The 13,957-nt window shown below is 36.3% G+C and overlaps 1 protein-coding gene across 2 annotated transcripts in view; it reads right to left on the reverse strand.

Moving 5' to 3' along the window:
- The window catches only part of HDX (highly divergent homeobox), a 189,521-nt gene that overhangs the window by 73,815 nt on the left and 101,749 nt on the right, over positions 1 to 13,957 (reverse strand). The gene's annotated exons all lie outside the window — the stretch shown is intronic.

Genomic DNA, 13,957 nt, shown 5'->3' on the forward strand with positions numbered 1-13,957 from the left:
AATTAAGTAGTATTTTTAAGTTGTTTTTAGTTTTTATTTTTACCATTTTTTTAAGGTAGACTTCACACCCATTGTGGGGCTTGAACTCACAACCCTGAGATCAAGAGTTGCATGCTCTACCAACTGAGCCAGAAAGGTGCACCAGCAAATAAGCAGTATTGATTTTAAATGATTATAATCACATAAATAATACATTGTATTGTCATTGTAGAAAATAAGGATAAATTTTTTAAGAAAGAATTTAAATTATCCACAATTCTGTAAATAGCACTTGTTAATATTATAATGTCTATTTTTTTCATTTTTCTATGATACACATATTCATATTCACACTAAATATATTTAAAAAAATAACGGTTATGGCGCCTGGGTGGCTCAGTCGGTTGAGCGTCCGACTTCAGCTCAGGTCATGATCTCACGGTTTGTGAGTTCGAGCCCCACATCGGGCTCCATACTGATTGCTTGGAGCCTGGAACCTGCTTCGGATTCTGTGTCTCCTTCTCTCTGCCCCTCCCCTGCTTGCACTGTGTCTCTCTCTCTCTCTCTTTCAAAAATAAATAAACATTAAAAATATTTAAAAAAATAACAGTCAAGATCACATCACTGTGGTGTCTTTTGAGAATTTAATCTAGATTGGCCATATGTAGATCTTGTATTAATGTTATAATAAATTAAAAGTGTAAATAAGAAAGGCTTAAGAAGATAAGGTAGCTTTTAATAATCATATTTATGGCTTCAGAAAGTTTCATAATAACCCTATCCTTTTTGTTTTTAGATTTTTTATTCCAATAAACTATAGACCTTATATGTTATTTTAATTCAATGAATCCTAGAGGCAACTGTAGGAAGTAAATTAGAAGCATGATGGAATAATGACTTTCATTTTACTGATGAGTCAGGAAAAGCAGGGTCAAAGGACACATTTAACAAGGAACAAAATGTCCATTGCAGAGCTAGAAATAGAAATCTGATCTTTTTTTTCTAGTAGCTTCATCCTTATGAGGTCTCCAATTAGCTAAGGAGGTGGTAAAAAAAAAAATCTAAAAACAACTTTTTTTTTAATTTTTTAATTTTTTTTTCAACGTTTATTTATTTTTGGGACAGAGAGAGACAGAGCATGAACGGGGGAGAGGCAGAGAGAGAGAGGGAGACACAGAATCGGAAACAGGCTCCAGGCTCTGAGCCATCAGCCCAGAGCCCGACGCGGGGCTCGAACTCACGGACCGCGAGATCGTGACCTGGCTGAAGTTGGACGCTTAACCGACTGCGCCACCCAGGCGCCCCTAAAAATAACTTTTAATTAAAAATCTATATCCTGCAAAGCCCTTGTATGTGTATGCATGTTTTTGTGATGAGAGAACAAGAATGAGAGAGCAAGAGAGTGAGAAAGAAAGCCTGTGATAGTGAGTTGAGGAGAAATGCTGCAAATCATGGAAGGAGGTATGAGGTTCTGTTGCTGCCTTCTGCTTAAAAAGATATGGTCTGGTCTCACAGAGGCTACACCTCAAATCCTTTGTAGAAATACACTGATTTCAATATCCCCTTTCTTTTTTTTAAATTTATTTTTGAGACACAGAGAGACAGAGCATGAGCAGGGGAGGGGCAGAGCGAGAGGGAGTCGCAGAATCTGAAACAGGCTCCAGGCTCTGAGCTGTCAGCACATAGCCCGATGCAGGGCTCGAACTCACGGACTGTGAGATCATGATCTGAGCTGAAGTCAGATGCTTAACCGAGTCACCCAGGTGTCCCTCAACATTCCCTTTCTTAATGAAATTTAAAATAGAGCCCTCTCCTGAATTGGATTTGAATAACAATATAATGTATACAACATATAAAGCATGACTTAAATGAAAGAGTTATCATAGCTAAAACTGGCAAAATACTAAAAAACAAGTGCAAATATGTTTTAAAGCTACAACCCTTTGAACAAGAATTTTTTTTTTAATTTTTTAATGTTTACTTTTTTTATTTTTGAGAGAGAGAGAGTGACAAAATGTGAGCAGGGGAGAGACAGAGAGAGACGGAGACGCAGCATTTGAAGCAGGCTCCAGGCTCTGAACTGTCAGCACAGAGCCATTTCCAGGGACAAACCCACGAACCGTGAGATCATGACCGGAGCCAAAGTTGGTGGCTTAACCAACTGAGCCACACAGGCGTCCCTGAGAAAGAATTTTAAACATCAGGAGGGAAAGCAATATATGAACTTGTGGTTTACTACCAAAATAGTGAAGTTAGATTGTATAATTAATGTGTCTATTCATAGGCAATATAGTACAGTTGTTCTGTGCGTATGTTGATCATTCAACACAGATAAATGATAAATTTGTTTTTCCTCTACCTAAAAAGCCTTGATGAGTAACATTTATTGTAAGTACTAGTACTAAATTACATGTTCCTAAGGAACAAATCAAAATATACCATACAAGAGTTTTTAATCAAGTGGAATAAGCTTCAAGTATTTACAACATAAAAAGCTCGTTAGGTTCCCATTGTATATCGATCGTACCACAGTTTTGTAACTAAAATAAAACAGAAAGCAAAACAAATGGTAGTAGGGTTCTAGGTAGATTCAAATAATCCACCATAACAGCCAGCATAAGGGTTTTTATATATTTCCATTGCATCAAGTTCTCCAGTGCAAGCCAGGCTACATTACTGTCAGAACGTAAGGAATAATGAACAGATCGCTGAACACACTCAGCCAATTAATTTGTAATTCATTTAGAGGACACCTGAAGCTGATTCATCCCTTAAATTGAACTAAATAAAACCTGACTTGATTTGTTAGAAATGTGCTGGGGTCCCAACATTAGCAATGTTGAAGGCAAGCTATTATGATAATGCCTATTAAGTAGAAACTTATGGGGGAAGAACAGTTAAAGTTCTTAAAAGCATCTTATCCAAGAAAATAATAAGGTTATAAAAATAATTTATCATTAAAACTGTAAATATTGATTTAGAGAAGAATAAAAAGGTGGACACAAAGGATAACGTACATTCTGCCCTCAAGTTAAAATCAGTTTTGCTTTTTGACGGGGACCTAAGCCACTTTCACTTTAGAAAGAAACCTACAGCCAAAACCACTGGCTCAAGTGAGAGAGACATATTAAACAATTCTTTTGTTGATTTTGTGAAAAGAATAACATTCCAGTAACCCTGAAACTAGGGTGAAAGCTGAGGTTTGGCCCAAGTGACCAGGTAATTGTATTGATTTTACATGGATTATATTGCAACACAATATTCAGAAACCTACTGGTCTCTTCACAAACTTCATAACATTTGTAGGAATTTAGTTCTTTGCTTTTCTTTTAAAAATAAAATTAGATGACAAAAGTCTGATGTTGGGGAGTACAGTGTCCTGTTTTAAGTATGGATCTTAAATGTAGAAGTAAACTATTTATATTCAGAGGAAGCCCCTTTAAAATGAGAACTATTAAAACATTTTAATACAATTAACACTCCTTCAGCTTACTGCTTCAGTGTTCCATATGCTGTGCACCATTCTGCCCTATTTTAATCATCAGTCCAGACGCTAGCCTGTAGTGTTGAGAATTCAAACTTGTTTTGTGAAATTCTATTCATCTTTCTACTTGAAAATCAGCTCATTAGTAGCAGAGATCATACTTTTTTAGTTTTATTTTCATTGTAAAAATGAATAATACACTTGATAAGAAAAATAGCCAAACTATCAGAAAGGTATAAAATAAGCTATAGTCTCTTTCCCTTCCTTATTTACAAATTCCTAATCTAAACACCAAGGCAACTTCTGTCAGTTTCCAGAAACTTTCGAAAACAAAAATGCATACACACTTACAAAAAAAGTGATGATAATATAAACTTAAATTCTATTACTTACGTATATCTTGGAGCTATTTCTATACCATCACAATCAGATACACTACCTCAATCTTTTTTTTTTTTCAATATATAAAATTTATTGTCAAATTGGTTTCCATACAACACCCAGTGCTCATCCCAAAAGGTGCCCTCCTCAATACCCATCACCCACCCTCCCCTCCCTCCCACCCCCCATCAACCCTCAGTTTGTTCTCAGTTTTTAACAGTCTCTTATGCTTTGGCTCTCTCCCACTCTAACCTCTTTTTTTTTCTTCCCCTCCCCCATGGGTTTCTGCTAAGTTTCTCAGGATCCACATAAGAGTGAAAACATATGGTATCTGTCTTTCTCTGTATGGCTTATTTCACTTAGCATCACACTCTCCAGTTCCATCCACGTTGCTACAAAGGGCCATATTTCATTCTTTCTCATTGTCACGTAGTACTCCATTGTGAATATAAACCACAATTTCTTTATCCATTCATTAGTTGATGGACAGTTAGGCTCTTTCCATAATTTGGCTATTGTTGAAAGTGCTGCTATAAACATTGGGGTACAAGTGCCCCTATGCATCAGTACTCTTGTAACCCTTGGGTAAATTCCTAGCAGTGCTATTGCTGGGTCATAGGGTAGGTCTATTTTTAATTTTTTGAGGAACCTCCACAATGTTTTCCAGAGTGGCTGCACCAGTTTGCATTCCCACCAACAGTGCAAGAGGGTTCCCGTTTCTCCACATCCTCTCCAGCATCTATAGTCTCCTGATTTGTTCATTTTGGCCACTCTGACTGGCGTGAACTACCTCAATCTTTTTAACTGCTAAATTGTGTTCCATGGACCACATAAAAATATAAAGCTTCTACACAGCAAAGAAAACAAGCAAAAATAATAAGACAATCTACTGAATGGGCAAAGATATTTGCAAATGACATATCCAATAAAGGCTTAGTATCCAGAATATATAAAGAACTTATACAACTCAACACCAAAAAACTCCCAAATAATCCAGTTTAAAAATGGGCAGAGGACAGGAACAGACATTTCTCCAAAGAAGTCACAGAGATGACTAACAGACACATGAAATGATGCTCAACATCACTCATCAGCAGGGAAATGCAAATCAAAACCACAATGAGATATCACCTCACACCTCTCAAAATGGCTAAAATCAAAAACACAAAAAACAAGTATTGATGAGGATGTGGAAAAAAGGAACCCTCATCACTGTTGGTGGGAATACAAACTGTTACAGTCACTTTGGAAAACGATATGGAGGCTTTTCAAAAAATTAAAAATAAAATTACTGTATGATTTAGTAATTCTACTACTGGGTATTTAACCAAAGAATATAGAAACACTAATCCAAAAAGATATATGCACCCCTATTTTAATTGCAGCATTATTTACAATGGTCAAATTATGGAACTAATGCTAGTGTCCATTGATAGATGAATGGATAAAGAAGATGTATATATAATGATAAATGGATAAAGAAGATAGGGTGAATATACATATATCCGCAATAGACACTACATGATTTAGAAATATCTAATTGTGAAAATTTAGGTGTTTTTCAGGTTATTGCTATTAAAAACAACGCTTAAATGGATATCCTTGTATATAAATCTTGATTTTTATTTGCAATTATACATTATGCAATTATACAATTTGCAATTATACAATTATGCATTATTTGCAAATATACATAATTTTTTTTGTTTTGATCACCTCCACTTCTCATTGGTGATGAAGGGATTCTTGCCCTAGAGTTTTGGGTATAGCCAACAAAAGCCTCCCAACACTAAACAGATAAAATCAACAGTGTATTAGTCAGGTATACTCATAGCTTGGAAAAGAACACCATATGCTACAAAGGGACACATGGGAATTCTCTCTGGGAATAGAGTGAACAAACAGAGGCTGTAGTGTAATCCCTGAGAGTGGCGAAACCCCCATTTCCCATAGGAGGATTGGATTTCTCTCAGGAGAATTTCCCACAGGAGGAGGATGTGCTTGGCCTGTTTGAACAGAAACCCACAATTCAGGGATAAGCAGGCACTGCACTTGGTCCCTGCAATGAGTTATTTGAATATGGTACTTTGTCTACAGGTACAGGATGACAAGGGGAACTTGTGGTTGGCCATTTGAGACTCTCCTTGCTTTCCCCAGATGTCAAAACACATGTAATATGAGGCCTTAATATTAGGTCTTTTTATTTTTTTTTTAAATTTGAGTATATTTGAAACATAATGTTATGTTAGTATCAGGTGTACAACATAGTGATTTGACTTCTCTATACATTATGTTATGCTCACTACAAGTGTAGCTACCACTCATCATTATATAATGCTATTACATTCTCACTGACTACATTTCTTATGCTGTGCCTTTTATTCCAATGACTTACTCATTCCATAACTGGAAGTCTGTATCTCCTACTCCCCTTCATCAATTGTGTCCATCCCTGTGGCAAATCAAATAGCTATGCCCTGGGTTAGGAGATTATAGGGAATGCATTGGAAAGGAGAACACTGCTTTCTGGCCTTGATGAAAACAGCGGGCTGCACTTCCCTTATTTAGTTAATGTATATCTAGGGGTTGGGTTGTTCCTGTGCTCAGGAATTCCTTAGATCATGTTATCTATGGAATAGCTCATCTTGTTTTCTACCCTGTTTTCTGCATATGCTCTTTGTAGTCTTGACAACACCTTAACTTGTTATTCTGTACACTTTCTATACTTTCTTATTGGCACTTAGCCCCCTGATGTATTGCACAATGTTTCCCTACATGTATTCTTAAATATAGGAGCTTGAGATCAGCCTGGGAGACTTCCCTTAGCCTCCCTCTTATCTCTCTTGACTTGCATGAAGCCTTGAGTAATCCTTTCTGCCATCTTAGGCTTTGCTGGACAAAACCGAAAGCAGAACCCACCCATCCCCAATCCCTCTTCCTCCGGCCTCTATAAATATACCACAAATTGGGATTAGTAGGCCAAAGAATATGTGCATTTAAGTTTTTATAAACATAGCCAAATTGCACTTGTTTAAGGACCTAGAGGGTATTATGCCAAATGAAATAAGTCAGACTGGGAAAGACCAATGCCATATGATTTCACTCCTATGTAGGAATTTAAAAACCAAAACAAATGAGTAAACAAACCAAAAGCAGAATCAGTTCTCTCTCTCTCTCTCTCTGCTCCTCCCCCACTCATGCACACACACACACACACACACACACACATACACACACACACGCACAGAGTCTCTCTCTCTCAAAATAAATAAAAATAAATAAGCTTAAAAGATAGAGGATCATACTTTTATTTTTTCTTTATTATATTTTTTAAATCCATACACCTCTGTGCTAAACATGTCAGATATCTTTTTGGACATAATTACATTTGTAATCACATTGAACACATTATCTATGATTAGCAATTCACTGTCCTTTCATTTTTAAAAAATTTTTTTCTAACTATGAAATTTATTGTCAAATTGGTTTCCATACAACACCCAGTGCTCACCCCAACAGGTGCCCTCCTCAATACCCATCACCCACCCTCTCCTCCCTCCCACCCCCCATCAACCCTCAGTTTGTTCTCAGTTTTTAGGAGTATCTTATGTTTTGGCTCCCTTCCTCTCTAACCTCTTTTTTTTGTTCCCCTCCCCATGGATTTCTGTTAAGTTTCTCAGGATCCACATAAGAGTGAAAACATATGGTATCTGTCTTTCTCTGTATGACTTACTTCACTTAGCATAACACTCTCCAGTTCCATCCATGTTGCTACAAAGGGCCATATTTCATTCTTTTTCATTGCCACGTAGTACTCCATTGTGTATATAAACCACAATTTCCTAATCCATTCATCAGTTGATAGACATTTAAACTCTTTCCATAATTTGGCTATTGTTGAAAGTGCTGCTATAAACATTGTGGTACAAGTGTCCCTATGCATCAGCACTCTTGTATCCTTTGGGTAAATTCCTAGCAGTGCTATTGCTGGGTCATAGGGTAGATCTATTTTTAATTTTTTGAGAAACCTCCACACTGTTTTCCAGAACGACTGCACCAGTTTGCATTCCCACCAACAGTGCAAGAGGGTTCCCGTCTCTCCACATCCTCACCAGCATCTATAGTCTCCTGATTTGTTCATTTTGGCCACTCTGACTGATGTGAGGCAATATCTGAGTGTGGTTTTATTTGTATTTCCCTGATGAAGAGCGACGTTGAGCATCTTTTCATGTGCCTATTGGACATCTGGATGTCTTCTTTAGAGAAGTGTCTATTCATGTTTTCTGCCCATTTCTTCACTGGATTATTTGTTTTTTGGGTGTGGAGTTTCCCAGTCTTTAACCTCTACTATAAAGTTGTAATCATCAAGACAGTATGGTATTGGCACAAAAGCAGACAGATAGACCAATGGAATAGAATAGAAACCCCAGAATTAGACCCACAAAATATGGTCAAGTAATCTTTGACAACGCAGGAAAGAACATCCAATGGAAAAAAAAAGATAGTCTCTTTAACAAATGGTGCTGGGAGAACTGGACAGCAACATGCAGAAGGATGAAACTAGACCACTTTCTTACACAATTCACAAAAACAAACTCAAAATGGATAAAGGACCTGAATGTGAGACAGGAAACCATCAAAACCCTAGAGGAGAAAGCAGGAAAAAACCTCTCTGACTTCAGCTGCAGCAATTTCTTACTTGAAACATCCCCAAAGGCAAGGGAATTAAAAGCAAAAATGAACTATTGGGACCTCATGAAGATAAAAAGCTTCTGCAAAGGAAACAATCAACAAAACTAAAAGGCAACCAACAGAATGGGAAAAGATATTTGCAAATGACATATTGGACAAAGGGCTAGTATCCAAAATCTATAAAGAGTGCACTATCCTTTTAAATTATGTATATGACTTTCAGATAATCTTGTGCTCTACAGATATCATTCCATGCAATTTATTTATTGATACATACTCTACCCTTAGTGAAAGAGTTTTCTTATCTGTAAAAGGGTAAATAAGATGTCCTTAAAAGAATCCTTATTTGTAACTTCTGGGTGAAAGTTTAATTTGACTTTTTTTTCAAATTGAGGTAAAATACACATAATGTAAAATGTACCATTTTAAATACTTTTAAGTATACAGTTCAGTAGTAAGTATATCCACATTGTTATGTATCCATGTCCAGAACTTTTTAATTCCAAGTAAACAAGTCCCCACTTCCTTCTCTCTCTAGCCACTGGCAAGTACCATTTTGCTTTCTGTTTCTGTGTGTTTTATTACTCTAGATACATCATATAAGTAGATTAATACAGTATTTGTCTTTTTGTAACTAATTATTCCACTGAGAATAATGTCCTCAAGGTTCATCCTTGTTATAGCATGTGTCAAAATTTGTTTTCCTTTTCAAGAATAAATAATATTTCCTTTTATGTAAATAGCATATTTGCAAAAATTTTTATGTTTTATTTGTTTGAGAGAGAGTGAGAGAGAGACAGAGTGAAAGTGGGGGAGGGGCAGAGAGAGAGAGACACACACAAAATCCGAAGCAGCTTCAGGCTCCAAGCTGTCAGTGCAGAGCTCGATGTGTGACTCAAACTCACGAACTGCAAGATCATGACCTGAGCCAAGTCAGATATTTAACCTATTGAGTCACCCAGATGCCCCTATATGGCACATTTTTTTAAAACAATGCATCTGTTGATAGACATTTGGTTTCTTTCCACAGTTTAGTTATTAGGAATAATGCTGCTCTGAACATTGGTGTATAGGTATCTATTTGGCCCTTCCTTTGAATTCCTCAGGGTATAAACCCAGAAGTGGAATTTCTGGATCATATGGTAATTCTACTTTAACTTTTTGAGAAATCATCATACTATTTTTTATAGTGGCGGTATCATTTTATATACTCCCCAACAGGGCACAAGTATTCTAATTTCTCCACATGCTCACCATCACTTGTTAATTTCTGTTTTTTTTTTAAATAGTAACCATCCTAACGAGTTGTGAAGTAATATTACAGTCTGATTTTGGTTTGCATTTACATGATGATCAGTTATGTTGGCATCTTTTTATATGCTTGTTAGCCATTTGTATATATTCTTTGGCATATTTCTATTCAAGTCCTTTGCTCATTTTTTAATTAGGTTGTTTTTTATTGTCATTCAGTTGTAAGAGTTCTTTATATATTTATAATATTAACTCCCTTTTGGATACTGGATTTATCTTTCATATTCTGATAATTTCTAGCCCTTGATTTTCTGATATATATTACTGTGATGACTAATTTTGGGGGTTAACTTGACTAGGTCATGGAATGCCCAGACATTTGGTCAAACATTATTCTGGGTATGTCATGTGAGGGTGTTTCTAGATAAGATTAACACTTGAATAAGTAGATTTAATTAATCAAATTGTTCTTCCTAATGTAGATGAGTCTCATCCAATAAATTAAAGACCTGAATAGAGCAAAAAGGCTGAGTAAGAGGGTACTCTGTCTGAGTGATGAGCTAGAATGTTGTTTTTTTCTGGCCTTTGGACTGGGACTGAAACATTGGCTCTTCTTGGGTCTGAAGCCTGCTGCCTTTGGAATGGATCTTGCATTATTGACTGTCTTTGTTCTCAGTCATTTAGACTTGGATTGAAACAACACTTTGGCTCTCCCAGGTCTCTAGCTTACTAACTGCAAATCTTGGGATTTCTCAGCCTCCATAATTGTATGGGCAAATTCCTTATTATAAATCTCTCTTTCTCTCTTTATGCAAATATATACACATCCTGACTCTGTTTATCTGGAGATCCCTCACTAATATAATCTCTTTATAATCCCAATAACATTTACCTTTATTCTTGAGAATGACTTCCCTCAGTTTTACACTATAGTTGTCTAAGCATCGGGTATCATGAATCTTTAGTCCCAGGAGTATTGTCATCCAAATTCCTGATCTAACATCTTTCTAAAGCCACCATATGTGAAAAATTGCTGTCATTTTGATTTCATTTCTTAAAAAAAGATTAGCAGTCAATTCTAGAGTTTGAACTGACATTGCCCAGCTAACCTTTTGCTTGTCACATGCAGTTTCAATCACAATCCTCTGCTACAAGAATGTCATACAAAAAGACATTATGCAGAAATAGAAAACTTCTATCTACTGACAAGCCAAAGAAAAGCAAAACCCATATTACCATAGATAAACTTAAAAACATTGGGTGTAGATAACATCTTGTTAAGGAATTCTCTGAAGACATTGACTCATCTTCTTTGGAAAGAATTATAAAAGTGTTTTCTCTAAACTTAACCAGCAACAGTCTCACTATAAAATAAAGGAATTGCTGGTAAGCCTCTATGTACAAAAGCAAACTTGCTCAAAACAAAATAACAAATAACTTTCACACAATAAGGCCCATCACTTCAATATGTATACTAAAATTTTATTCTCCAGCAACAAAATTAAAATCCAGAGGCAACAGAAATTCTGATTATGATGAGCACATGGTAGGTAGAGGCTTAGGACTAATGATATAGCAAGCTGCAATTTTCCTTACTGCAAAATAGTGGGAAATAAGTAAATCCTGAATTTTTTTTTTTCAACGTTTATTTATTTTTGGGACAGAGAGAGACAGAGCATGAACGGGGGAGGGGCAGAGAGAGAGGGAGACACAGAATCGGAAACAGGCTCCAGGCTCTGAGCCATCAGCCCAGAGCCTGACGCGGGGCTCGAACTCCCGGACCGCGAGATCGTGACCTGGCTGAAGTCGGACGCTTAACCGACTGCGCCACCCAGGCGCCCCGGTAAATCCTGAATTTTAATCTTAGTTCTGTCTCTTCCTAGTTATGAGCAAATAACTTAATCTCTCTCTGATGCTTAGTTTCCTTACCTGAAAATGGGAATAATACTACCTACCTCATAAGATTGCTAAAAGGATTAAAAGCGAAAACCCACATGAAACAAATCATGATGATAAAGGGATCCAATAAATGTTAGTCATCCTCTGACACTTACCTCCCACACACCCACCCACCTCTCTCCTAAACAGGAAGTACAAAGTACTATTAGGGGGAGACTAATTTATAAAAATCATATATACCTGACAGAGTAACCTATTTTAGAAAGAGCTGCAGTAGCTGGGCATCCTTGGAATTTGCTCCAGCTTCTTTGTGAAGGGCATCTAATACTGTCTACTATTTTTTCTTATAGAAATTATACACTTGCATATATTTAAGACAGAAGATGTAGCTTTTTAAAAATATGTATTTGAGTCATGAGCCCCATGAAACACAGATGTCACTTGCATGATAGCTGGCATGTGAAAAAGGTCTGATTTCCTACCTTGCCAGTATCATCACGTCACCATTCATATTCACAGATTCACATTTGGTAGTGCCAGCTACACTGTGCTCCCTGAGGAACCTTCTATGTTGACTAGATTAAATACTGGGGCCCAATAGCCTGAAGCAAAGGTCCAGAACTGAAGGGAAAACTGCTGTAGGCTTCTTCTGCAATATGGCTGGCTGTCTATTTACACTATTTCTACTGCCAACTTCCTAGAGTTCTTATGCACTGGCTGTATTTCTCCATTATTCATTTAGTAATTAGTAAAGTTAGGAAGAATTTGGTTTAAAAATAAATCAAAATTGGATGCCTACACCAAAATATAATTTGAAAGGAGTCTTACTGTTACAATAGAATGAGGTTTAAAATGTATTGAAATGTCAAGATCTAATAAAACATCAACCATAATATAGAAAGTATAAGAAGGTATCACATGGGCGCCTGGGTGGCTCAGACGGTTAAGCCTCTGACTTCAGCTCAGGTCATGATCTCAGGATTTGTGGGTTTGAGTCCCGCGTTGGGCTTTGTGCTGACAGCTCAGAGCCTGAAACCTTTAGATTCTGTGACTCCCTTTCTCTGTCCCTCCCCTGCTCATTTTCTGTCTTTCTCTATCTCTCTCAAAAATAAACATAAAAAAAAAACATATTTAAAGAAAGAAGATGGCATCACAGAATTAGAGACAAAGGAAGTAAGCATACTAACAAATCAGATAGTTAAACACCGAGGAAAACATACGTAATTTTTCCTTACATATCTCTTACTACCTCAATCCAACAGCAGAAAGTGTTATTAATTTTTAAATGCTAAGTAAATTTTGGGCATCATATATAAAAATACACATATCCATATTTAATACACAATTTTAAGATACAAAGAATGAAAAGAATGTTTTGCATAACCTTATATGAGGAGAGAAATCAGTAGTAAGTTTTCCACTACATAGGATCTTCTGTTAGCCAATTAACATTATTGGGTCTCTGCTGGGTATGTGGTACATAAGTATACAGCAGTTCTGTTTGTAAGTTTATATATGCTGCCACTAAAACTTCTTAGTGATCAAGGCTTATATAAGTTCAAACCCCAGAAAACTTTTACCTTGTAAATTTGTCTTTTCTTTAATCTCATTTCATTGTACAGGTACATACTTGTCCTTACAGTAACTTTTAAAAATACTTCTATCTTACTGAAATAAGGTAAAACACAGATCTAAAAATGAGAATTGAGAATTATCCTTGAAAATTTAGTAAACTCCAAAAAGCATGATTTTTAAGACAGTGTTCTTACCTGATAATAGGAAACCTTCTGCAATGAGTATAAGCAACCATAAAATTTAGACATTTGATTTGCAGCATGTGAGAGACAAGGCAATCTAATAAAACATGTACAAAGCAGGATATTATCCTTCCACCCACACTCCTACCCTAAAACCCCCAGGTGAAAGACAAAAAAAATCCATAATTACTCTGACAACTATATTCAAAATATTCACACCTTTAAACAACAGCATTAAGATAGTTAATGTCATGAAATTTCCCCAAATTAGACCTAATTTTGCTTGCATTAAAACTAGGCCATTTAAAAATAAATTATGGGTATATTCATAAAGGCTGAGGTTTTGAAAAAGGTTAAAAATAACAAAACACAAGTCCATAAGCATTTTACAAGGAATTAGACCTAATTTATAGAAAAGCCATGCCTTACCAGCCAGGATGTCCTTAACCTATCCATTGTGAAGGAATTAAGAAGAGCTACTCTGAAGAGTAGCACGATAAATTCAAAATCCAAA

This window comes from Leopardus geoffroyi, chromosome X (assembly GCF_018350155.1).
Source record: "Leopardus geoffroyi isolate Oge1 chromosome X, O.geoffroyi_Oge1_pat1.0, whole genome shotgun sequence".
Classification (NCBI taxonomy): Eukaryota; Metazoa; Chordata; class Mammalia; order Carnivora; family Felidae; genus Leopardus; species Leopardus geoffroyi.